At 42.0% G+C, this 25,104-nt stretch overlaps 1 non-coding gene across 1 annotated transcript; it reads left to right on the top strand.

Annotated features, from left to right (window-relative positions):
* The first annotated feature begins 2,573 nt into the window (after positions 1 to 2,573).
* On the top strand, positions 2,574 to 2,699 carry LOC138088866 (U6atac minor spliceosomal RNA). The gene has a single exon (XR_011145771.1). It is a non-coding gene; the product is annotated as a U6atac minor spliceosomal RNA (small nuclear RNA).
* Positions 2,700 to 25,104: the final 22,405 nt, after the last annotated feature.

The following is a 25,104-nucleotide window of genomic DNA, read 5'->3' as shown; positions in this document are numbered from 1 at the left end:
TATCAGGGCAAGTTACTCACCTCAGTTTCCTCATCAGTAAAACAGAGTTCCCAATAGCACCCACCTCAAAATACTGTTGGTTTACATGAGTCAGAACATTGCTTACCTAATAAGGGCTTCATAGACTTCTGCTAGTTTGGTTTCTATCCTGTGGGAACACTTAGTGTAGGTGAGGAGAGAGATAGGGCCATTCAGCTACTTTTGTCTTCCTACAGACCCTTCCCATCTCCCTATCCTTGTAAAAGTCCTGGATAACATGTAGATTACAGAGTGTGTGTGTCAGTGTCCTCAGGGGTCACCAAACCTTGATGGTAAGCACCCTGGTTGTAAAGTGAAGCTTGAACTTAAATGAAAACTGTAATACTCAGCTCTGCTCACTGTTTAAGGAGTTCCTTTAAAGGGCTTAATAAAGAGGATCAGCAAGATCCCTGGGTATTAAACACATCTTCCAAAGCAATATTTTAATGAGGTTAAGTATAATACAGTAAACCCTTGGATTAATCTTCCCTTAAACTACCCATGAGCTCAAGATGCAGAGAAAAATATCCTCAGAAAATTGCCGGGACTTTTATTGAACCCATGTGTCAAATGCAAGAAAATTACAGGTGCTTGACTCCTAACCCCCATCAGGGCTGGTGTGGTCTCTCCTTAAAATCCCAAGATGAAAAATGAGGATCACAGAGCGAACTTGACAATATTGCTTCTTTGTTGCTCCTTTGAAGGCTCTGAAGCAGCGATCTCAGGCTGGGTTTCTCCTGGGGGGCTGGTGGGCCAGTTGTGCCCACTGAGATATTTCCTAGTGCTGGGGATGGAGAGTTTCTTTGCTCAAGCCCTCACGGTGTGTCTCCCTGCAAAGACTGTCTTTCCTCTGAGAGCTCCCAGTTTATTTTTAACAACTGGTGCCAAGACCTAGCATTGTCTGCCTGCATCAGAGTGTGGGCAGAGAGGACACACGCACACAGTTTCAGAGCATGGGGGCCACTTGTCTGGGGTTAGTCATGAGGAAGTGGCTGCCGCCTCCTCTGGCAGTCTTTTATAACTGAGTTGTTTCAGGTTCTCTGTCCTTATGTATACAGTTTAATTTTGAGGGCTTTAGTTTAATTTTGTCCTTCGAATGCCTTTAAAATTACAGCATCTTGTGATGATTGTTTTTCTTTTTTGGAAAGGAAAGGACTAGTACACACATCTCTGAAATGAAAGAGAGGAAGGGAGAATAAAGGATGAGGATAAAGAGAAAGAGGGAGCTGCCAGGGAGGGAAGACAGGCAGCTATTCTCTTCCGTTTCTCCTTTATCTTGGACACTGAGACAGACACAAATGACCTCAGTGGACCTCAAAGGGCAGATGGAGTAAGATGATTTATGTGAGGTTTGATTTGATAAGTTGGACATGGGTTGTCCGATTTCCCCACATTCTCTCCACTTTTTGCTCTGATTTATTCCTTTCAGTTAAGCACTGCCTTTCTCTAAGATGCTCCTTAAAAGGCAAATCCTCTGAGAAGGCTAATCATGAAGTTTTAAACTCTTAACAAGAATGAAATTCACAGATTAGTGGTTCCCAAACCCAGCTGATCATCCGAAGCCCCTAGGGTACTTGTTAAGCATACAGATTTCAGGTCCTTACCCCAGACCTTGTAGAGGAGTCAGAAGGTCTAATGACATGAATCTGCATCTATATTTATAAAAAACAAAACAAAACTTTTTAGGTGTTTCAATGATTTGGGAATTTCTTACAGATTCCCAGACATGCCTCCACGTCTAATTTGTCATCCTAGAAAGAAAGGAAGGGCACAATCGTAGAACTGTACTGCTTCTAGAATGAAGATTCTAGAAAGAGGGTTCAAGTTCTCAAGTGTTAGTTTCTCAGTCGTGTCTGACTCTTTGCGACCTCATGGACTGTAGCCTGCCATGCCCCTCTGTCCATGGAATTCTCCAGGCAAGAATATTGGAGTGGGTTGCCATTCCCTTCTCCAGGGGATCTTCCCAACCCAGGGACTGAACTCAGGTCTCCTGCATTGCAGGTGGATTCTTTACCATCTGAATTACCAAGGAAACCTAGAAAGAGGGTAAAGAAGGTAACTATTTTAAAGACAGTGGAGAATTGCTACTCAACACTTTTGCTCTAAATTGGCTGTGCCAGTGGAAATGTACCTTCATCCAAAGTCATCTTTATCAATACAGTTTCATAAAACCATTGCAGAAAGCTTTGTTTTCCTTCTGGCACTTCAAATATTGAAGCCAGTCAACAAGTTGATACTGATCTTCTGGCCTTGATATTTTACTGGTTTAAATACAGAACCAGTTCATGTCAAGGGCTTCCCTGGTGGCTCAGAGGTTAAAGTGTCTGCCTGCAATGCGGGAGACCTAGGTTTGATCCCTGGGTCAGGAAGATCCCCTGGAGAAGGAAATGGCAACCCACTCCAGTATTCTTGCCCAGAAAATCCCATGGACGGAGGAGCCTGGTGGGCTACAGTCCACGGGGTCGCAAAGAGTCAGACACGACTGAGCGACTTCACTTTCACTTTCCATGTCAAGAAAAAGAAAGCTTAATTAATCAATTAAAAAGAACACGTGCATGTTGTATGAAAGGAGAAAAGGTGAGAACTTCCTTTGACAAAGTTGGAAGAGGCTCTCGGGCTTGACAACACGCATATGGTTAAGGCATTGTCACCTACTTCGTGGTAGCTAACCACTGTTTTTTGATTTGAGAGACTAGCATTGAAACATATATATTACCATATGTAAAACAGTCAGTGGGAGTTTGATGTATAACGCAGGACATCCAAAGGCGGTGCTCTGTGACAACCTGGAGGGATGGGGTGGGGAGAGACGTGAGAGGGGGTTTCAGGATGGAGGGGAACACAAGTATGCCTATGGCCAATTCATACTGATGTATGGCAAAAACCATCACAATATTGTAATGCTTTTAAATTGAATTAAAACAGGCTAATTAATTAAAAAAAGAATGCATGCACATTCATCTATATTGGCAGGTTATTTCAGTTTACCTGTAGGTGTGATGATCACAGATGGAGGTCCTGGTGATGAAGCATCATCATTTGGCTTCTGTTTCTTCCTTCCTTATTTCTTAAAATAAAACGGAAGAGTTTAGAGTCTATTCTTGGGACACATGAAGTTAATAATGGGACTCTGCATTCTATTTTTAATAATTGAATACAAAATCAGGATTAAACACTGTATATTCACTTTGTAATAAAAGTTCGCGAGCTAACAAAAAAATCATGTTTCTTTATTTTTTTGGTGATAAGTATTTCAGCTCACTCTTTCTTAGCACTGGTTACTCATGTTGAATTGAAATTATCATTTGGATTTATACTGTTGATAAATAGATAAAAAGAAACAAAATGAAAACACAAGGTCCATTGTTCATTCATTTGGTTGTTTTATGTCATAGGGAGTTCAGATATCACTCCCAGAAGCATTTAGATAGAATAAAAAATACCCCAAAGCCTTCAGTAACACAAAGAGCCCAGAGAAATATTTTATTTTCTCCTTTATTTTTTATTTTACTTTGTTTAAAAAAATTGTTTATTGTTTGGCTGTGTTCGGTCTTAGCTGAGGCACATTGGATTTTCATTGCATCGTCATGTGGGAGCTCTTTGCGGCGGGATCTCCTTGTGGTGCACTGACTCTGTAGTCGTGGTGCGCAGGCTCAGTAGATGTGGCTTACAGGCTTAGTGAAGCCGCCCAGTTATGTCCCACTCTTGGCAACCCCATGGACTGTAGCCTGCCAGGCTCCTCCATCCATGGGATTTTCCAGGCAAGAGTACTGGAGTGGGTAGCCTTTCCCTTCTCCAGGGGATCTTCCTGACCCACGGATCGAACCCAGGTCTCTTGCATTGCAGGAGACGCTTTACTGTGTGAGCTACAGGCTTAGTTGCTCTGGGACATGTGAGATCTTAGTTTCCTGACCAAGGATCGCACCCTGATTGCAAGCCAGATTCTTAACCGCTAGACCACCAAAGAAGTCCTGAGAAATATTTTAAATAGGGCACTTTCCATGAGCTCACAAAAGAAAGTTCTGCCACATAGCAAGTCCTCTGTTTTATTGTGGGGCTCTATAGGAAGTAGATTCTGAGATGGAGATTTTTAAGCCAGAAGTCTATTGAAGGCAGTTCTTTGCGGGCAATAAGGAAATCCTTAGCCAGTCCCACCGAGAGCTCGGGAACTGGGATGACCTGTCAGAATGATGACAAATTCCAGAGAGGAACTCAGTCGAGCTATCAACCCCTCATATTCCAGGAGGTATCTAGAGGCACACCCAAGACAGACTGCTTTTGTGCCATCACCAACTCTACGTCCTGTGATATATGTGAGCACATGTTCCCCCCTCCCCCATACTCCTAGGACCTGTGTTGCCACATATAAGGTATCAAGCCTTTTCTTTTGACTATGTGGTTGCTGAAGAGCATTAACAGAACACATTAAGCTACTTTACAATGCCAATTCTTCATGTATTTTCACAGGAGTTAGGTCTCTGAGTTGACTGCTCATGAATAGTCTCACCAGTAATAATATATTGGCCATAAAGAGAAAGATGGGGCAGGGGAGAAACTAACAGTTAAACATACCTACCATGTGCCAGGTCTTGAACTAGACTCCAGAGCCAGATAATAGATTGGACATAGTAGGAATGCACAGGTTTGCAAATTAGTAATTGCAACAAAATATTATGGGTGCTCAAACAGAGAATGATGAACTTCAATGGAGATGTAAGAATGAGCCTGGTGAATTTTCCATGAGAAATATTCAGGGAAAGCTTTCTGTGAAATGTGAAATTTGAAATAAATCTTGAAAGATGACTAAATAGTGGCCAGGAAGTGGCACACATAAAGATGTTCCAGACAGAAGCAGAGTATGCAAAAGCCTGGGGTCCTGGACTTGCTTAGGAAACGCCAGTCATTTTGACATTGTTGAAGCTTAGGTTTGGGTATGTGCCATGCTAAATGGCAAAGCTTGAGAAGCGGGAAGATCAGAGAGTCTTTGATTTCTTGTCAAGCTCTTTGCCAGTATCTTGAAGGCAAAAGGAAGCCTCTTAAACATGTGTGTGTACTTCCTCCTTAAAGAGAAGAGTGACATGATCATATTTACACGTTTGAGAATCCACTTTGACAATGCACAGTACTACTAGGCTAAGGCAAATTGTAAACTCTTTTGAGGGACAAGCCCTTTAAGCCTTCATTTGATTTAAAGGTTGTGGGTAATCAGGGAATAAAAGCCAAGAATGTGGTGCTTTAATGAGACACAGATGTAAAGAACAGACTTTTGGACTCTGGGAGAAGGTGAGAGTGGGATGATTTGAGAGAATAGCATTGATATGTATGATGATACAATAGCAATGACATGATACATTATATTATATATAATATACATATAACATGTATATTACCATATGCAAAATAGATGACCAGTGCAAGCTCAGTGAATGAAACAGGGCACTCAAAGCTGGTGCTCTGGGACAACCCAGAGGGATGGGGTGGGGAAGGAGGTGGGAGGGGGTTCAGGATGCGGGACACATGTGTACTCGGAATCCATGTCAATATTTAGCAAAAACCAACACAATATTATAAAGTAATGAGTCTCCAATTAAAATAAATAAATCAAATTAAAAAACAGAATGTGGTGCTTAAAATTGTTAACTTTGTTTCATATTTTTATTAAATAAAAGCAAATGTGAGGACTCGTATTTATTGGCCCCATCCAACATTATAGTCTTCTTTGCTGCTGCTGCTGCTAAGTCGCTTTGGTCGTGTCCGACTCTGTGCGACCCCATAGATGGCAGCCCATCAGGCTCCGCTGTCCCTGGGATTCTCCAGGCAAGAACACTGGTGTGGGTTGCCATTTCCTTCTCCAATGCATGAAAGTGAAAAGTGAAAGTGGAGTCGCTCAGTCATGTCTGACTCTTAGCGACCCCACGGACTGCAGCCCACCAGGCACCTCCGTCCATGGGAGTTACCAGGCAAGAGTACTGGAGTGAGTTGCTAGTGCCTTCTCCATAGTCTTCGTTAAAGTCAAACTAATCAATTCATCTTTGTCAGGACACTTCAGAAACTCATGCTGTTGCTTTCATTTATCTAGAAACTAGAGAATTTGTTTAGAACAAGTTTGACAAAGAAAGAAGTATTCTTAGATATACTGAGGATGTACATCAAAGATGCAGTCATATGTGCATCACTGCATACATCAACCCATTCATCCACCCATCCACCTAACCATCCATTCAATCCATATCTATCCTGGCCCACTCCAGGCACCCTACAAGATACCAGGGCTGCAAAGAGGCACAAACTCAGCCTCTGTTCAAAGAGCTAAGAATCCAAGTTCAAAGAATGTATATAAAACAGATGATGGCAACATTATATGGTAATGTAAATACTACTATAAAAATATACTTTCAAATAAAATAGACAATTATTTGACCACACTGATATATACCATTAAAAAATATGTACAAAGGAAATAATGATTATACCTTATCCGAAAGAATCAACTGAAAACCATTCAAAATAAGAGTTCAACAAATTTGCTGCATATAATACAAGTCCTGAAAGCCCAAGAACACTCACGTACAACTTTTGTGAGAGAAGATCTGCCACAGCCCTAAGCGTCCATGCATGTTCTTGCTGGATGTGCCAAGAACTCAAGGTCCCGGCCTGGCCATGCTTTATTCTGCCCAGCTGTCAGGCTTGGGTTTGCAGCAAGCTACTTTGAGGGAAGAGGTAACATCTCCACCCACAGAAAGAGCAGGCTTCCTTCTGCTTACTATTCAAGTGAAGAGTATCCCAATCTCAGAGTTCTGTAAATTCTGTCCACTGTGTGTGCAGACGTCCAGGCTGAGTCCTTCCCTCCATCCTTTAGGAAGATGGAGAAGTCACACAAGCAGGGTGGTGACATACTGGCTACTGCTTCTATCACAAGGAGTACAGTTCTTTTTCTGACCCAGGATTCTCGTGTCTTCTGCCAGCATTCATGAAACTGTGACAGATTGGCATATTGGCTTGTTATTAATGTAGAATCTCGGACCTTGCATGGTTCTTGACAATAACTATAATAGCTATTGTCAGCACTAATAAACATGGCAAAAAGAGATGATTTACAGAAAAAGTACTTCTGACTTACATGAAGTCACCTTATTATATGTGCGTGTATATGTATAAGCATATTATATATAAATATACCATATTTAAACATATGTATTTGCCTTCTCTATTCATTTGTGATATTTCCTTTATTATAAATGTTTGTGTATCCATATAGTATATATATATATATATATATATATATATGTATTTGTACAAGGTTTTATATCTATATAGTATATACAAGGTCTTCCCAGGTGACGCAAAGTGGTAAAGAACCTTCCTGCCAATGCAGGAGACATAGGAGATGCAGGTTTGATCCATGGATCAGGAAAATCCCCTGGAGGAGGGCATAGAAACCCACTCCAGTATTCTTGCCTGGAGAATCCCAAGGACAGAGGAGCCTGGTGGGCTACAGTCCATAAAGTCACAAAGAGTTAGACATGACTAAAGCGACTTAGCACAGCACAGTGTATAGATATGTATTTGTACACACACGTATATACACACATGATATATATATGTACACACATATACATATAATGAATACACATACAAATATGTACTTACTAGTATGTTCAGGTTAGTTCAGTTCAGTTCAGTCACTCAGTCATGTCTGACTCTTTGCGACCCCATGAATCGCAGCACACCAGGCATCCCTGTCCATCACCAACTCCCGGAGTTCACTCAGACTCATGTCCATCGAGTTGGTGATGCCATCCAGCCATCTCATCCTCTGTCATCCCCTTCTCCTCCTGCCCCCGATCCCTCCCAGCATCAGGGTCTTTTCCAATGAGTCAACTCTTCACATGAGGTGGCCTAAGTACTGGGGTTTCACCCTCAGCATCAGTCCTTCCAATGAACACCCAGGACTGATCTCCTTTAGGATGGACTGGTTGGATCTCCTTGCAGTCCAAGGGACTCTCAAGAGTCTTCTCCAACAGCACAGTTCAAAAGCATCAATTCTTCAGTGCTCAGCTTTCTTCACAGTCCAACTCTCACATCCATACATGACCACTGGAAAAACCATAGCCTTGACTAGACACACGTTTGTTGGCAAACTAATGTCTCTGCTTTTTAATATACTATCTAGGTTAGTCATAACTTTCCTTCAAGGAGTAAGTGTCTTTTAATTTCATGGCTGCAATCACCATCTGCAGTGATTTTGGAGCACCCCAAAATAAAGTCTGACACTGTTTCCACTGTTTCCCCATCTATTTCCCATGAAGTGATGGGACCAGATGCCATGATCTTCGTTTCCTGAATGTTGAGCTTTAAGCCAACTTTTTCACTCTCCTCTTTCACTTTCAAGAGGCTTTTTAGTTCCTCTTCACTTTCTGCCATAAGGGCGGTGTCATCTGCATATCTGAGGTTATATGCACAAGTAAATAGGTGTGATGCATATACACACATACATACAAATGCATATATACCTCTACATAAGCAGGCTTCCCTGGTGTCTCAGCAACAGAGAAACTGCCTGCTGATGCAAGAGACATGGCTTCAGTCCCTGACTGGGAAGAGTCCCTGGAGAAAGAGATGACAAACTGCTCCAATATTCTTATCTGAGAAATTTCATGGAGAGGAGCCTGACAGGCTACAGTCCACAGGGTTGCAAAGAGTCGGACATGACTTAGCGATTAAACCACAACAACAAATATACGTAAATACATATATATATCTATACACAAACATTTACAATGAATTATCACAGTGAATAGAGAATGGAGTGAACAGAGATGATAAGCAAGAGTAAATATTTTCAGACCGTTTCAAGAAACGCTTTTGAAATCACTCCAGTAGAAGGATGGGTCAAGCTCTCCATTTCTATCCATCTTATAATATATATATATATATATAAACATATATATGTTTATATGCAGTATGGTTTTACATACACACATGCAAACACATATATTAATAATAAGGTGTGAGCTTCAAAAGGTGGGAGTCAGGGTTGCATTTAATGAAATAATAACCCCCCCAACAGACTAATAATTCAAAAGAAATCCCTTGGAGCATACTAGGTAATCCTGCCTACTAGGAAATATTTTATGCAAAATTCCCATCAAATAAGCTCTTCTTTCCTGCTTCTCCTGGCTGCCAAAATCAAATACAGGCTCTGGTGCAAAGGTTAATCACATCCCTTGAAGGCGAAAACCCTCTAAAATCTGATTGCCAAGTGTTAGGGGAAAGTTGTAAATAGGTAGTAAGTTCTGAATTAAATGTAAGGCTATTTTAATTATAAAAGCATTAATGACAGCAGGAAATTTAATGAAATAGTGGACCATGAAATCAATGTTATCATTTTAATACATAGCAGAATATGACAAACTCTGTAAGATTCTTGTTCTCTTTCATGTCTATTACAATTTCCTTCTATTAGTTTCTACAAATAGAAAATTACATGTAAAATTGAGTTTAACCAAATCTGTGTTAAAATCAGGCAATCTGATTTGGTATTATATAACCACACTGAAATTTCATTTAATTTAGAAAGGGCTTCTCCTGGTGTCTTGAATACTAACTACTTTCCTAACACACGTATGTAGCTCTGAGTTTGACAGGGGAATAATCCTTGTGCTCAACAATAGATCAAGATTTTAACAAAAAGAACGAAGATGGATAGAAATGGAGAGCTTGACCCATCCTTCTATTGGAGAGATTTCAAAAGCGTTTCTTGAAATGGTCTGAAAATATTTACTCTTGCTTATCATCTTACAAAATAATTTTTTTTCCGTGAAAAAGTTGAAGATTCAGATGTCAGGCCTGACTGTCTCCAAATACAGCATGTCTGTATCTCTCCCCTGTGGTCTCTATAAAGAATAAAAATCCTTAGAAAATAGGTCTTCTGTGCTTTTACTATACTGACTGGTTGTTAGAATAGAGGTGTATTTGAGGTTTTCTAATCTTTCACACAGATAAGAAGTGTTTCAAAATGAGATATTTTAATAGGAGCTTAGTTTATTTTAGAGGAAAGGGCCCAACCTAGCAGTTAGGAGAGAGGTGACCCTTGGGGAAGGAGTGCTGATTTGAAGGAAAGGTGACTCGGAAATCTGGGTGCTGATAGTGTTCTTAACCTGGGTGTTGGTTAGAGAGTGAGAGGTGTAAAACTGACCCTATAATTATGATAGGTGTGATTCTCTATATGCATATTAAACTTTACAAAGATTTTTTAAAAATATTATACTTTTATAGGGCTTTTGTTGTTTAGTTGCTAAGTCGTGTCTGACTCTTTACGACCCTATGGACCGTAGCCTATCAGGCTCTTCTTGTTCAAGTGATTTCTCAGGCAAGAATACTGGAGTGGGTTGCCATTCCCTTCTTCATAACAGGGTTTTGCCTTTAAACAAATATAATACATTGGAAAAAGATCCTTTGAGTAGACTATACTCCCCTCTTATGTCTTGAAAAATATTCCTGATTCTTTGAGCAACCAATAGGTGAAGAGTAGCCCCTACCCTGGGGTATCTGCTTGCTTCTGGAAGAATCTGCACCCTAGGCTTTAACTAGCAGACCCTGAGCTACCCAGCCCTCAGGTCTTCTGATAGGAGCATGGAGTTTTCTTGGTTACCAGTGTTCCTTCCTACTGCTTATACCTTACAAAGTTGTTTTAAATTAAAAAGTAATTGCCTTCACCTTTTATGTTAAAAATACAGTTACCTGAAATAATATAAAAACCTTTATACTTACTCACTCTATATAAATCTTTATTCTTTACTGCTTCCCCATTGGCTCAGCAGTAAAGAATCCACCTGAAATGCAGGAGATGCGGTTTTGATTCCTGAGTAAGGAAGATCCCTTGGAGGACATATGGCAACCCACTCCAGTATTCTTGTTTAGAGAATCCCCATGGACGAAGAAGCCTGGCAGGTTACAGTCCATGGGGTCACAAAGAGACACAGCTAAGTGACCCAGCACACTTTCTGTTAAAAGTACAGTTGCCTGAAATAATAAAAAAATCTCAATCAGTAAAAAAAATTTCTAAGTTAGAACTGGTAGAAATTCCTAGGCTTGGTTTATGTTGTACACCATAAAGATAAGATTAGAAGTAAATAATAGGATCCCTATCTCCTCTTAATCTGACCAGTCCACTGTGACTTGTCCAATCGTATCTCTTAAGAACCATCCAATGAAAGTATCCTTAACCATGCAACAGAATCCTAAAATGTATGCCTAAGCCATTACTTTTATTTTGATTGGTTTCCAAGTTGGCAACTTTCTGTCAGCACCTAATCTGTATTGAATCCCATAATCTAACTGTGAATCATGCACTCATTTAAGCAAATTGTCCTGAGCATCTAGAAATATAACTCACTTCAGCCTTTAAGGGTTTTTCACATCTGGCCATCTCTCTTCTCGCTTTCAGTTAACCCTATCTTCAGTGGTATGGCAGACAGTCCTATTCCCTGACACTGGATTTCTCTCTCTCTCTCTCTTTTTTAAAGTAATTAATTAATTTGGCTGCACCCAGTCTTAGTTGCAGCATGCTGGATTTTCCATCTTCATTGTGTCACATGTGACCTTTTAATTGCAGCATATGGGATCTAGTTCCCTGACCAGGGATCAAATCCAGGCCCCTTGCATTATAGACGGTTTTCGCCTTAAAGGGATACGAAGTCTTAGCCACTGGACCACTAAGGGAAGTCCCACGACTCTGGATTTCTTAAGGAGATTACTGCAAAGTCAGGCTGGAAAGCAATGCAGAGTTAAAAAAAAAAAAAAAAAGTAGTGCAAAAACAAGAATCAGAATGAGAATCCACTGGTTCCAATCGGCAGTTTACTTTTTAATAGATGTACAGCCTTGTGCAGCATCTTTGCAAGATAAGGGTCAAATATCTGCCCTCGTGGGTTTATTATGAGGATTGAATAAGACAATGTATGAGAATATACCTTGTCCTCATAACAGCATAAACAGCTATGCGGGAGTTTTGACAGTGAGGTAGCTTATGTGTTGTAGGCAATGGCTTTGTGCTTGGGGGCAAGGAGCTACTATCACTTTGAAAATACTTCTAGCTCTTCTCCTGTAGAGAGGTACTCAGAAACACAGCCAAGACAGAGAAGGGCAGAACCATTTTTGTTTCACTTCTGGCCACTTCTTTGGGTATCTTTCAAGAGCAGCTAGGCTTGCAAGATGCCAAATTACAGCTTCAACCCTGTGAGACAGGATGGTCCTCCTCTCTCCTTCCAGATGACTGTCTGAAAGAATTTCGTGTTTGTCCTTAATTTGCTGTGTTGGGAGCTTCCCAGATAACTGACAACAGTGGATTGTGATCACAGTATTTAGGTCATTGGCGACATCTTGGAGCAAGTCTGTACAGAAAACATTAAATGAGCTGAAAATTTTAAGCTCCAGTGATAACGGGCAATGGGTGCTCTATAAAGAAACTGGGTTGGGGAAAAAATGACTTTGGTCTCAGTAGACTGAGACCATTTATTTTCTTTTTAAATTAAAAAAAAAAACCTGTTTATTTGTATTGGTTGTTGTTTAGTTGCTCAGCTATATCCAACTCTTTGCTACCCAATGAATGGACTGTAGCCCACCAGGCTCCTCTGTCCATGGGATTTCTCAGACAAGAATACTGGAGTGAGTTGCCGTTTCCTCCTCCAGGGGATCTTCCCAACTGAAGGATAGAACTCGTGTCTCCTGTGTCTTCTGCATTGGCAGACAGATTCTTTACCTCTGAGTCATTGGGGAAACCCTTTGTATTGGGGTATAGCCAATTAACGATGTTGTGATAGTTTCAGGTGAACAGTGAAGGGGTTCAGCCATACCTATTATTCTCCCCCAGATTCCCTTCCCATGCGGGCTGCTATATAACATTGAGCAGAGTTTCATTGTTGGTTATTCATTTTAAATATAGTAGTGTGTTCAGGCAACTGTAAGTTCACTCTCTAAGTCTGTGAGAGACCATTCATTTAGAAGTGGGTTGTTTCTTGAATCCAGAAGACATTTCCTTGCAGGAAAACGATTGTAATACCTTGGACAGTCTCTTGCGGACTCCTAGGGACCCCATCCCCACTTAATTCAAGCAATGTTTTAAACATTATTTCAGTTCAACCCTGCTGGAATTCTGAAACCTGCCTCAAAGGGTTTGTAAGGTTACATAGCCCAGAGGGAATTGGAAACTAAATTGAATTCTTTAGCTTTACAATTTCTTTACCCAGTTGGAGCTTACATATGACATTATTTACTGCGCTTCGAAGTAGTAGCCTCTTTCTTGTTCGTAAGTCCCAGATAAGCCATAACTAATACTTAAAGAATTACGAATGCAGAGAATAAACAGTTTAAAATAAACATAAAGATGTTTGCAATTCTCATGGAAAATAACAACTCTCTATTCCAAGGAATACAGGCCATAAATATGCCCATAGACCAGAGTTCTAAATTTTTTTCAGGGGAAGCCGGGTAGTGAAGCAAGTTAATTATATTGTTGTCCTAGGGGCTGGATGGTAGGTCATGTAATGCCTTCAAATGCTTTCTACAGTTCTGTATATTAGAAGAATGGTATTCTCATCAAAGTAGCAATCAAGACATCCCATTTGTTGTCTAATTTCATTACATGCTTTCAGAAGCTGCAGCTTTCTAGCCATAACCTGGCATGAATAAGAGAGACAGAAAAGAGGGGACAGATGGGAGGCTGTGGAAGGGGTCCTTGCAGTTACTTCCCACCCCACGCCCCCAGAAGGACAGGGCAATTTCTGAGAAAGGAGCCCTGGGTTGGGGATAGGTAACAGAAAGAGTTGTCAGCCGAGGAACTGGTGTCAGGTATGGGTTTCACAGGTCCTGGGTAGAGAAGACAAAATTCTCTGGGTTGTGATTGCCAGCAGCCCATCACCGCCCTTGCTGGTGCAAGACTGACATCTAAGCTTCCTGTTGCACCCTTGTGGTAGATGTCTACTTAGCTGAGCCTTCTCTCTAAAAGTACAAATCTGCTCAAGAGAGGCAACTCATTAAGCCACCTAATACCTTAGCATGAGTGAACCTGGACAGGTGAGGGTGTGGGGCAAAGGAAGTAGAAAGGGAAGGTGAAGGAGGCGAAAAGTCAAACCATAAATTTATGCAGAGCTTTGTCCAGACAGGGGAGGGGGAGGGGTGGGGAAGGGGAGGGTTGGGGGAGGGGAAAGGGGAGACGGGGGTGTGCATCTGGCGGGAGAGGCAGATTGCTTCTTTGCCTGCTCATTTCCGGGGCAGTGCCCCGTCGGGGCTGGGGGTGGTCATCAGCAGAGGATGGCCAGCTGGCAGATGTACAGCGGAAATCCTGGCTTGAAATTGTTAAAATCAGGGGCAAATAAGGCAACATCTGTTTTGTCTAATTCCAGGCATGGTCCATTCAAAAGGAGTTGCAGGTCCCACTTCTCTCACTTGCTCTGGGTAGACTCTCGAGGTCAGCCTCCTGTGAAGTGGGAGCGTATAATCACAGTTTGGTTTTGAGCCACTCCTGCAGCTTCTATCTCATCTTATGCCGTGTCCTGTTCTGCTGCGTTATGCTATGCTATGTTCAGTTCTGTTCTGCTGTTCTTCCTTCCTCCCTCCCTTCCTCATTTTCATGCAAAATTTGCTCTGAGGTTTTTCACCTTGGAGAGTCATCCTCTCCCTGACTCTCTCATCGATTTGCCTTCCCTTTAGTCCACCCTCATCTTTCTCTCCCTGAAGTGCTTCTTCCTCTCTTTGTCTCCTCCATCTCTCTTTCCTAAGATGAGAAAGAGCCAAGAAAATCAGTAAGGGAATCCCACAGCCTGAAAACCTTGTTCCCTGTGCTCTCCAGAACCCACTCTCAGGGGAAGTTGCTGCTCTGTAATTAAAGCTCAGTGCTGTGTTTTTCCCCCTACAGGAGCCCTGGGGAAAGAAATGGCAACCCACTCCAGTATTCTTGCCTGGAGAATTTTATGGATAGAGGAGCCTGGCAGGCTACAATCCATGGGATCACAAAGAGTCAGACACAACTAAGCGACTAACACTTACTTATTGTATTTTTCGCGTGTGCTGATATGTTTTAAAATATTCAAAAAGGAAAATACTGGTTTCACTGCATGACAAAATATGATCTATGTGGAAGAGCAATCTGGTAGAAAGCACCTTTCTTGGGAGCAAAGGCAGGCTCCATCCCAGGCTCCGACCTAGTTTCTGCCACCGCAGACACCCACTGACCAGGACTGTCCATCTTCCGTGAGCGGCATGGAACACAACAGGGGACACCCTTGTCCTGAGATCCAGGAGCAATGATTCCACCTGCTCAGCTGGGTCTTACAGGCTCTGGATTCCCGCTATACTTTGCCTGGGACATTTCTAGAGGCACTTGAGATCATAACCAATTTCTGGGGCTGTGGCCTCTGACCCAGCTATAAGTTCCCAGTTTTGCCTTTTCTTTCTGCTTACCTATTCATCTGGTTTCTTGCATTCAAGGTCTGGTAGCAAGATATGTTTGCAGTACAGAAGCATTGCACAGTAGTAAGCATTTGTCAAGAGAAGGAAATAGTGTTAATATGCAGAAAGCCATGATCGTCAACATTGACCTCCCTCTCTAGTGTTTGTTACCTTGTTAGCAATATCACTGTTCTGCAGTGTTGTTGCATATTTTTATCTCTTCTTTTCCCTGCCATTTACATGATAATCTTACTTCAGCTTCCTTCTATCGTCCCTGCAAAGTGTCCCTTGACTCTGTCCCCTCCTTTCCGTGTCTTGGGTCACTGCCTCAGCATGGGCTCCTGTTACCTCTTATCTTAAAAGATGTCGTTTAGAATTCTTTCCTCTTTCTTAATCATCTTCCAGATCATTTCCTAAAATCTGAAATATGATCCTATCTCCTGCCCCACCCCTGCCTAATAGTGCTGCTGGCTGCACACTGCTGGCATCACGTGGGTGCCCTGGGTGGCCTTCACCCAGCACACTTCCTGACCCCACCCCTATCTTGAGCCCCTCACCCAGCTTACATCCCAACCCTTGTTTTGATCACCAGGCAGCCCCAGGAGCCCCCTCTCCTTGAGCATGCTATATAATGGACAGCCTTCACACTTCAGGTCAAACTATTTACTTTTCTTGAAAAATGTTTTCCTGCCTCCACTTGTCTAAACCCAGTGGAATGTTCAAGACAAAGCTCAAAAGCTGCCTCCTCAGAAGAGTCCCCCTCTATCAGCCAGGAGGAATGAGGCACCGGCCCCCACTTCTTTTCCCATAGCACTTGATTCATCCATCTCTTGACAAAGCCATCATTTTCCCTGCTATTGTTATTATTTACAGATTTTTTTTCCTACTAAACCCTGTTGTCCTAAAGATTAGAGTCTGTTTTCCTTTATTTGGTGTGTGTGTGTGTGTGTGTGTTTGTGTGTGTGTGTGTTCAGTCACTTAGTCATGTCCAACTCTGCGACCCTATAGACTGTAGCCTGCCAGGTTCCTCTGTCCATGGGATTTTCCTGGCAAGAAATACTGGTGTGGGTTGCCACTTCCTCCTCCAGGGGATCTTTCCAACCCAGAATTGAGACCCAGAATCAAGCCCGAGTTGCCTGTGTCTCTTGCATTGCAGGTGATTCTTTATCACTGAGCCCCTGATGGGAGATGTGTTTAAATATCCCTAGCAGAGGGCCTGGTATCCCAGCGGCAATAAGTGAGATGCAGTTAGGACCTGTGTCCAGCGATATTTGCTGATCCTGAAATCCCCAGGTTGTTCCTGCAGCCGGCACACATAAGGGGCAATGCTCCTTGGGAGAGCCAGGCTGGAGGAGAACCTCTTTTCATTATCATACGGTGAGTGGCCCACGGTGTTAAAACTGGACTCTTCCTGTGTTGGGGTTTCGTCTGAAGTCTTTTTGTTGCTGTTGTTCAATTAATTAATTAATTAATTTTAATTTGAGGCTAATTACTTGACAATATTGTGGTGGTTTTTGCTGTACACTGACATGAATCAGCCATGGGTGTACATGTGTCCCCCATCCCGAACCCCCCTCCCACCTCCCTCCCCATCCCATCCCTCTGGGTCGTTCCAGTGCACCAGCTTTGAGTGCCCTGTTTCATGCATTGAACTTGGACTGGTGATCTATTTCACATATGGTAATATACGTGTTTCAATGCTATTCTCTCAAATCATCTCATCTTCGCCTTCTCCCACAGAGTCCAAAAGTCTGTTCTTTATGTCTGAGTCTCTTTTGCTGTCTTGCATATAAAGTCATCATTACCATCTTTCTAAATTCCATATATATGCATTAATATACTGTATTGGTGTTTTTCTTTCTGACTTACTTCACTCTGTATAATAGGCTCCAGTTTCATCCACCTCATTAGAACTGACTCAAATGTATCTGAAGTCTTAAAGCTGAGAACAATAGATTCCAAGTATCTCCACTTTCTGAGGCAGATGTTAGACCATTTTTAAAACTTGTTCTATTAGCTATATCTAGACTACAGAAGAAAAGATGAATTTACTAACTGAAGTGGTCTCCAAACCAGTCTCCCTGATTTCATCTTGTCTCCTCTTTCTCCCTGGTGGTCTCAGCACAGCTGCCAGCATGATCCAGGGCAATTGGGCCTCTCGTCTCCTCTGAAACATGGAGGATCGGCTCTGGCTGAGTGACGGCCCAAGTCTTTGCAGTGGCTTCTGAGGCCGGCAAAGGCATGTTTTATTTCCTCTTGAATCTCATCTCCTGCTCTGCCTTTCCTTGCTCTCTCTGCCTCAGCCACACTGGCCTCCTTGAAAGTGAAAGTGTTGGTCGCTCAATCATATCTGACTCTTTTGAGACCCCATGGACAGTAGCCCATCAGGCTCCTCTGTCCATGGAATTCTCCCAGGCAAGAATACTGGAATGGGTTGCCATTTCCTTCTCCAGAGGTTCTTCCTGATGCAGGGATCAAACCTGGGTCTCTGGCATTGCAGACAGATTCTTTACTGTCTCAGCCACAGAGAAGCCCTACACTGGCCTCCTTGCTCTTCTTCAAACCTGCAGGCATATTCCTGCCTCAGGACCTTTGCACTGGCTTCTCTTGGCTAATCTTCACACCATCAAGTCTTTGCATTAAGTATCGCTCCCTCACTGAGACCTACCCTATCACCTTATAAATACCAGCACTCCTGATTCCTCATATCATGCTCTATCTTTTCTTTTTCCACAGTAGTAAAACACTATGAAATTAAATTATTCATTACTTTATGGTTCATTGTCTGTCTCTCAGGGTGGGGATGTTCATCTTTTCTGTTCACGAAGCACCTTTTCTACTGATGAAGCATAGAATATGCTTGTTTTCTGTACTAGCCATTAGCTAAGTCAGGATTTCCAGGAAAGAAAGGATAGCTCATTCAACATACTTCCCATAACAACTATATTTTTCCTTAGATTCGGCTCCTTCTTGCATGTCCACTCTTGAATTAGTCAAAATGGCCCTTTCACTAAAATAATTACTCACTGTTATTTACTAGGACTTTAAAGAAGGTATTCAGAGTAACCTTATCATAAAAGCAGTCTCCTTTGAGTTGTAGGTAGTAAAAAAGATTTTCTGTCTTGTCTTCCTCTTTCTCTGTCTTGTCATTTCACTGTCTCATATTACTGCTTCCCCAGGGGGAGGAGATAATTCATCTGTGAGTTTTATCTTAACAAAAGAAATGGTGAATCAAGGGAGCCAACTGAGGCAAAACCAATGGCTCTAGAAAAGAGAAATTCATGAGTCTTGAAATTAGTTGAATAGACTTGTCGACAGACCAGCCTCTAATACCAGGTTCATAAAAACAGAAGGTGAGGTGAATGTTGTCACAGATTTCAGGGTGTGCTCAAATTTCAGAATTGCAGCTAGTAGCACAAGCATCAAGTCCTTGTGTTACCCTACTGATCAGAGAGATTTGGCAGGGCCATAAACTAGTAGCCAGAGGACTGGGCTACATCCTGACTTATCCACTAACTCTTATGTGAGTGTTGGCCTGACAGTTAACCACCAAGTGCGGATAATGATAAACAGGTCATTCTGTTTCACAGAATAATAGAAAGATAAATCGGAAAATATTTGAGAAGGCACTTTGCTAAGTGTTCTATAAATATTGGAATCATTTGTTCCAGGATTAAGGGGATTTGTCTATTAGCTTACAAAACACAGGCACTCAGATTCATTCGAATCTCCATGAAAAAAATTCAACACCGTTCCATTTCCTCACACCAGGAAACAAATCCTTTTACTCTTCTGTGCCTACATTTATCAGCTAGGGAATCCAACCCTCAACTATCTTCCTTCCCACCAAGATTAAAAAACACAACAGTGGCAACCGGAAAAACACAGAACTATGAATAAGAGATAAGGATTTCAGACTGCTTAAATATCTTCATCTCCATTACTTGTTAGATCAGCAGAGTTTTTCTTGTGATTAGTGCTGCACATGCAGTAACATCAACACGAACCCTGAAGGCCCCTCTGCTTTCCAAAGGTTCTGACATTAATTTCTGCTCAAATCTCTTTGAATTGTCACACAAAGAAAGGAAAATGAGGTCAGGAGTACCAGGTGACCCTGGAGAGGTAGAGGCACTGGCTGCATAACGAAAAGAATTACTTGAAAGAGGAAGTGAGAAGATGCTGGAGGTCAACTTTATCCCCTTTGATTATTACATTGAACTGTCCAGCAGAGCAGCAACCTCTTTTGCCCCAGCCCCGACTCTTTCTAAGCCTGGTGAAAGACACTGAACAGCAGGCACTGAAGCACTGATGTGAGTTGTTACATTTTTCTAGATGAAAGTGAAAGTTGCCCAGTCCTGTCCGACTCTTTGTGACCCCATGGACTGTACAGTCCATGGAATTCTCCAGGCCAGAATACTGGAGTGGGTAGCTGTTCCCTTCTTCAGGGGGTCTTCCCAACCCAGGGATTGAACCCAAGTCTCCCACATTGCAGGCAGATTCTTTACCAGCTGAGCCATCAGGGAAGCCTAAACAGAATTTTCAAAATGAAGATCAGTTTTGTCCTTATAGTGTCTTGACTTTTATAAAGCTCTGCCCCTCACCAACTGCCAGTGTTCATTCTTGCCAACATTTAGCACCATTTTTTCCCCCTCTGATATGTGCTATTAAGGAAACATTGTGGGCTTTATTTAGATTGCTTATCTCTTGGTTCAGTTATGAAGGATGAAGTTAGTTATGAGGGCCTGGATCTTTACCAAGTGTAACCAGAAGAGTTACCTTGGGATTTAGTACAATCCCTGAATAGCTTTGATAATCTTGAGCTAACATCGCTAATTACAGGAGAAGCCTGGGGGTACCCCAGAAATGATCTGGGGATTCAAATACAAGTCTCTTTGGTCTCTGGTTTGTATTTTAGACTACAGATTTATATGTTGACTTGGTTTATACAAGGCTTGTCACTTTAAAATGCTGATTTCTTTTTTGAGATGAGGTTATGGAGGGTGGGGAGGGATGGGAAAGAAGAAATATGAATCAGCAATGGTTGGGGCCAGAAAATGAGATGAATATTTTAATATGAGTCTAAGCAGTTTTGCAAAGACCCAACTTCTGTGCTTCTTTTGAGGGCAAGTCAATCAAATAGACACAAAGGTGAGTCTCAGCTTTCTGCTGTCTGTGCCTATGAAGTTCTATTTAAAGCTGCTGGAGAAATGTAGGAAGAAAATGGTTTTGAATGTCAAAGGGAATTCATGAAAACCAAAATTACAAAGAACCAAAGTAATCATTGCCACAATAAGAAAATCAGCTATGTGAGTTGCAAAGATCTTCCATGATCCCAAGATAAAGCCTTAACTGTTCCTTCCACATGGAAAACATCGGAGGGTAACTCCCAAGTGTCCAGGAGGGTAAACCCAAGGTGATGATAAATGCTTACAAATAAAGGTACATGGTGAAGTATTAATTACTTTTTATTAATCTCCTTTGGCACCAAAGATGAGATGAGAATCTGTCTGGAAATCTAAAGAAACCAGGATTGAGAACAAAACAAAACTGTGACTTTGGAAAAATAATCAGCATTATAAAATCAAATATAATCTTTCTGTCTTGCTTATTTGGCCCGTGTTCATGTCCCAAGGGGCTTCTTCTTTCCATCATGTAAATAATGCACTTGATTACCTACATGGCTGAGTTTACTTAGAAGTGCTATGCTGTGCTTAGTTGCTCACTCACTCTTGTCTGACTCTTCGCAACCTGATGGACTGCAGCCCACGAGGCTCCTCTGTCTTTGGGGATCTCCATGCAGGAATATTGGAGTGGATTTCCATGCCCTCCTACAGGGGATCTTCCCAACCCAGGGATTGAACCAAGGTGTCCCACATTGCAGGTGGATTCTTTAACAACTGAGCCACCAGGGAAACCCAAGAATATAGGAGTGGGTAGCTTAACCTTTCTCCAGGAGATCTTCCCAACCCAGAAACTGAACTGGGGTCTCCTGCATTGCAGGTGTAGTCTTTACCAGCTGAGCTAACAGTGTAGCACACTTATAGAAATTAAGAACGAGGGCCCTGGAATCAGACTGCCTGTGTTCAACTCGGTCATTGACTAGTTGTGTGACCCTGGCACTTTACCATGTACCATTTACTGTAAGCATCATCACCCCTGGCCTCTCCAAACTTGTTTCCTATTTGTTAAAAGGGGGGAGTACCTGTTATGGATGTAATAAGTGCTCAGATATGCAGATGACACCACCCTTATGGCAGAAAGTGAAGAGGAACTAAAAAGCCTCTTGATGAAAGTGAAAGAGGAAAGTGAAAAAGCTGGCTTAAAGCTCAACATTCAGAAAATGAAGATGATGGCATCCGGCCCCATCACTTCATGGGAAATAGATGGGGAAACAGTGGAAACAGTGGCAGACTTTATTTTTGGGGGCTCCAAAATCACTGCAGATGGTGACTGCAGCCATGAAATTAAAAGACGCTTACTCCTTGAAGGAAAGTTATGACCAACCTAGATAGCATATTGAAAAGCAGAGACATCACTTTGCCAACAAAGGTCTGTCTAGTCAAGGCTATGGTTTTTCCAGTAGTCATGTATGGATGTGAGAGTTGGACTGTGGAGAAAGCTGAGTGCCGAAGAATTGATGCTTTTGAACTGTGCTGTTGGAGAAGACTCTTGAGAGTCCCTTGGACTGCAAGGAGATCCAACCAGTCCATCATAAAGGAGATCAGTCCTGGGTGTTCTTTGGAAGAAATGATGCTAAAGCTGAAACTCCAGTACTTTGGCCACCTCATGTGAAGAGTTGACTCATTGGAAAAGACTCTGATGCTGGGAGGGATTGGGGGCAGGAGGAGAAGGGGATGACAGAGGATGAGATGGCTGGATGGCATCACTAACTTGATGGACATGAGTCTGAGTGAACTCTGGGAGTTGGTGATGGACAGGGAGTCCTGGTGTGCTGCGATTCATGGGGTCGCAAAGAGTTGGACATGACTGAGCGACTGAACTGAACTGAACTGAACTGAAGCGCTCAATTAATTTAAAGTATTATGGCTACATTGAGCTGTTGATGTTGAAAGATCACAATTAATCTTTAAGGACTTGCTCTTATCAAGAGGGAGGAAACTCTATGGGGAGATTGCAACTCACCCTGCTCCTTGATGCTGGCAGCCAGTGATTGACTGACATGGGTTACAAAAGGATACAGGCCACCCCACCCTCCTTGCCCTCTTTCATTCCCCAGCATGGAGCCAGCAAAAGCTAAATGTATCTGGAGATCACATTCTTGCCTAGCTCCTCCCCTTTCCCATTCTCCCATTCTCCTCCTCCTTCTCTCCATTTCTTATGGGGCATTTCTTTTTTTCTCCCTACAAAACACTTCCTTCATAATTCATAAACTAAAATATCTGTTTCAGGCTTCTAGTAGCCTGACCCAAGACAAAAACTGTATTTCTTTGATTTTAAGCCATCCATATTTTCATATTTGAACAATTCTGAAATCCGGACATATCTTAAAATCACTGTGGCTTTGGCTGAGGTTGTTTAATGTCATCTTTTGCACATTGAAATAAAAGCATAAAGAAAAATCCTGGAACAACAATGGAGCATTCTTCTGCTGCACTGCCAGCATTCTTGGTGGCACAGAGGACCCCATTTTGTGGAAAAACAGTCATCAGTGGCTGAGTTGAAAGGTTAAAGAGTCAGACTGCGAAGGAATGAAAGGTTCAGGAATATTTAATTAATTTTGCTTTTGTTTTCCTTTTGCATCTATTAAATGCAAAACAATGATGTGTAATAAGTTTTATCAAAAAATTCCAGAAGTGCTCTCTAATCACAAAACAAATTCTAAATGATGGTTGTGACAAGGTGACATTGTAGAACAATGGGAAAGTGATGGTCTTTCAAAAAGGCTCTGAATCCATTGAACGTGCACATTGATCATGGAGGTGTGGTGGGGGCCTTCCCTGGTGGCTCAGGGGTGAAAGAGTTCAACTGCGGTGCAGGAGATGCAGGAGACATGGGTTCAGTCCTTGGCTTGGGCAGGTCCTCTGGAAGAGGAATTGGCAACCCCCTCCAGTACTCTTGCCAAGGAGAATCTCATGGACAGAGGAGTCCGGCCAGCTACAGTTCATAGGGTCACAAAGAATCAGACATGACTGAAGCAACTTAGGATGCTCTACGTATCTGCTCTGACCCTGCAATTCTTCTTCTAGTCATGAACTCGAAGGAAATGCATCTAAATTTCCACCAAATAAAAACATAGGAATGCTTATAGTAGCATTATTTGTAGCATACTCAAATCATAAATAGCCCAAATATTCATTAATACTACAACCGATAATATAATATGGTATGTTCATGCATAGAATGCTATACAGCAATGATAGTAACTATAGTATAACTATATATAACAATATGAGTGAATGTCATTAACATAATGCAGAACAAACTCAGACTCAGAAGAGCACATAATGTACATTTTCATGTATATAAAATTCAAAATTAGCTAAAAATTATCAGTGTTGTTAAAAACCAGAATAACTGTTACCTTTGGAGGGAGGAAGTCACTGAGAACAGGCATAAGGGTCTTTCAGGGCAATGTTCTAGCTCTTAGAGTATTGTTTACTTGGATGTGTTTACATTATGAAAACTCACTGAGCTCTGTTTATGGGTTTCATATTTTTTGATAAATATGTAAAGTGAAAGCATTATATCCTTATTTAATTGGCTGCATTTCCCCTTTTTCTTAGCAGTATTAAAATCATGATATGTCTTATAATTAATGGCATCTTGGTTGACATAAAATATAGTATTGCTATTATTGTCATTGGTCAAAGTGAAAGTGAAAGTTGCTCAGTCATGTCCGACTCTTGGCGATCCCATAGACGGCAGCCCACCAGGCTCCCCCGTCCCTGGGATTCTCCAGGCAAGAATAGTGGTGTTTCCCTAACTCTCGTCTTCTGCTTTCACTTTCCCATCTCACATCAAGTGGTCAGTGTGGCACCTTAAAATCTTTTCCCAATTTTTTGAGAGTAACAATCCTGTTTCTTATCTTGGTGTGTATTCACCTGGAGTAAAAATGACTCTTCCCAGATGCCCCTGCACTAAGTGTGGCCAATGTGATTACGTTTTGGTCTTTCTCAGAGGAAGCTTTATGAGATGGTGTGCAGGAAAGTGTTAACTGAACAGGGCCCAATTGCTCAAACCTTGCACATGCCCAAGAAGTGTCTGCTCCATGCCTGGCCCTTGGCTGCTTCCTGGGAATTGAGCTCTTGAAATGTTCCGACTGATAAGAGTGCTTTGCATGCTCTGGGCTTTCAATCACACTGTACCAGCTCATCTAGATATTTTGTGCAAACAATTTCATTTTTGGAGTCTGGGACTTCAGTGTCTGCAGTTAAACCCACAGGCACCATATGCCTACGTGACTGATGCTGGACCTATCAACTCAGTTAAGCTTCCCTGACCGACATCACTTTGTGTGGATGAATTGTGAGTGCCGGGGGACTCCTGGGAGATACGCTGGGAAGTAAGCATCAGGGTCCTCTGGATTTCACCCCTTGTTGAATTTGCTTTGTATCTTTTCACTGTAATAAACTGTAACCTAGTATAATGGCCTGTAAGTCCTAGTGAATCACCAAATC

Source organism: Capricornis sumatraensis, chromosome 11 (genome assembly GCF_032405125.1).
Source record: "Capricornis sumatraensis isolate serow.1 chromosome 11, serow.2, whole genome shotgun sequence".
NCBI lineage: Eukaryota > Metazoa > Chordata > Mammalia > Artiodactyla > Bovidae > Capricornis > Capricornis sumatraensis.
The sequence above is the reverse complement of the archived record's forward strand: the minus strand, read 5'-3'. Positions and strand labels throughout refer to the sequence as shown.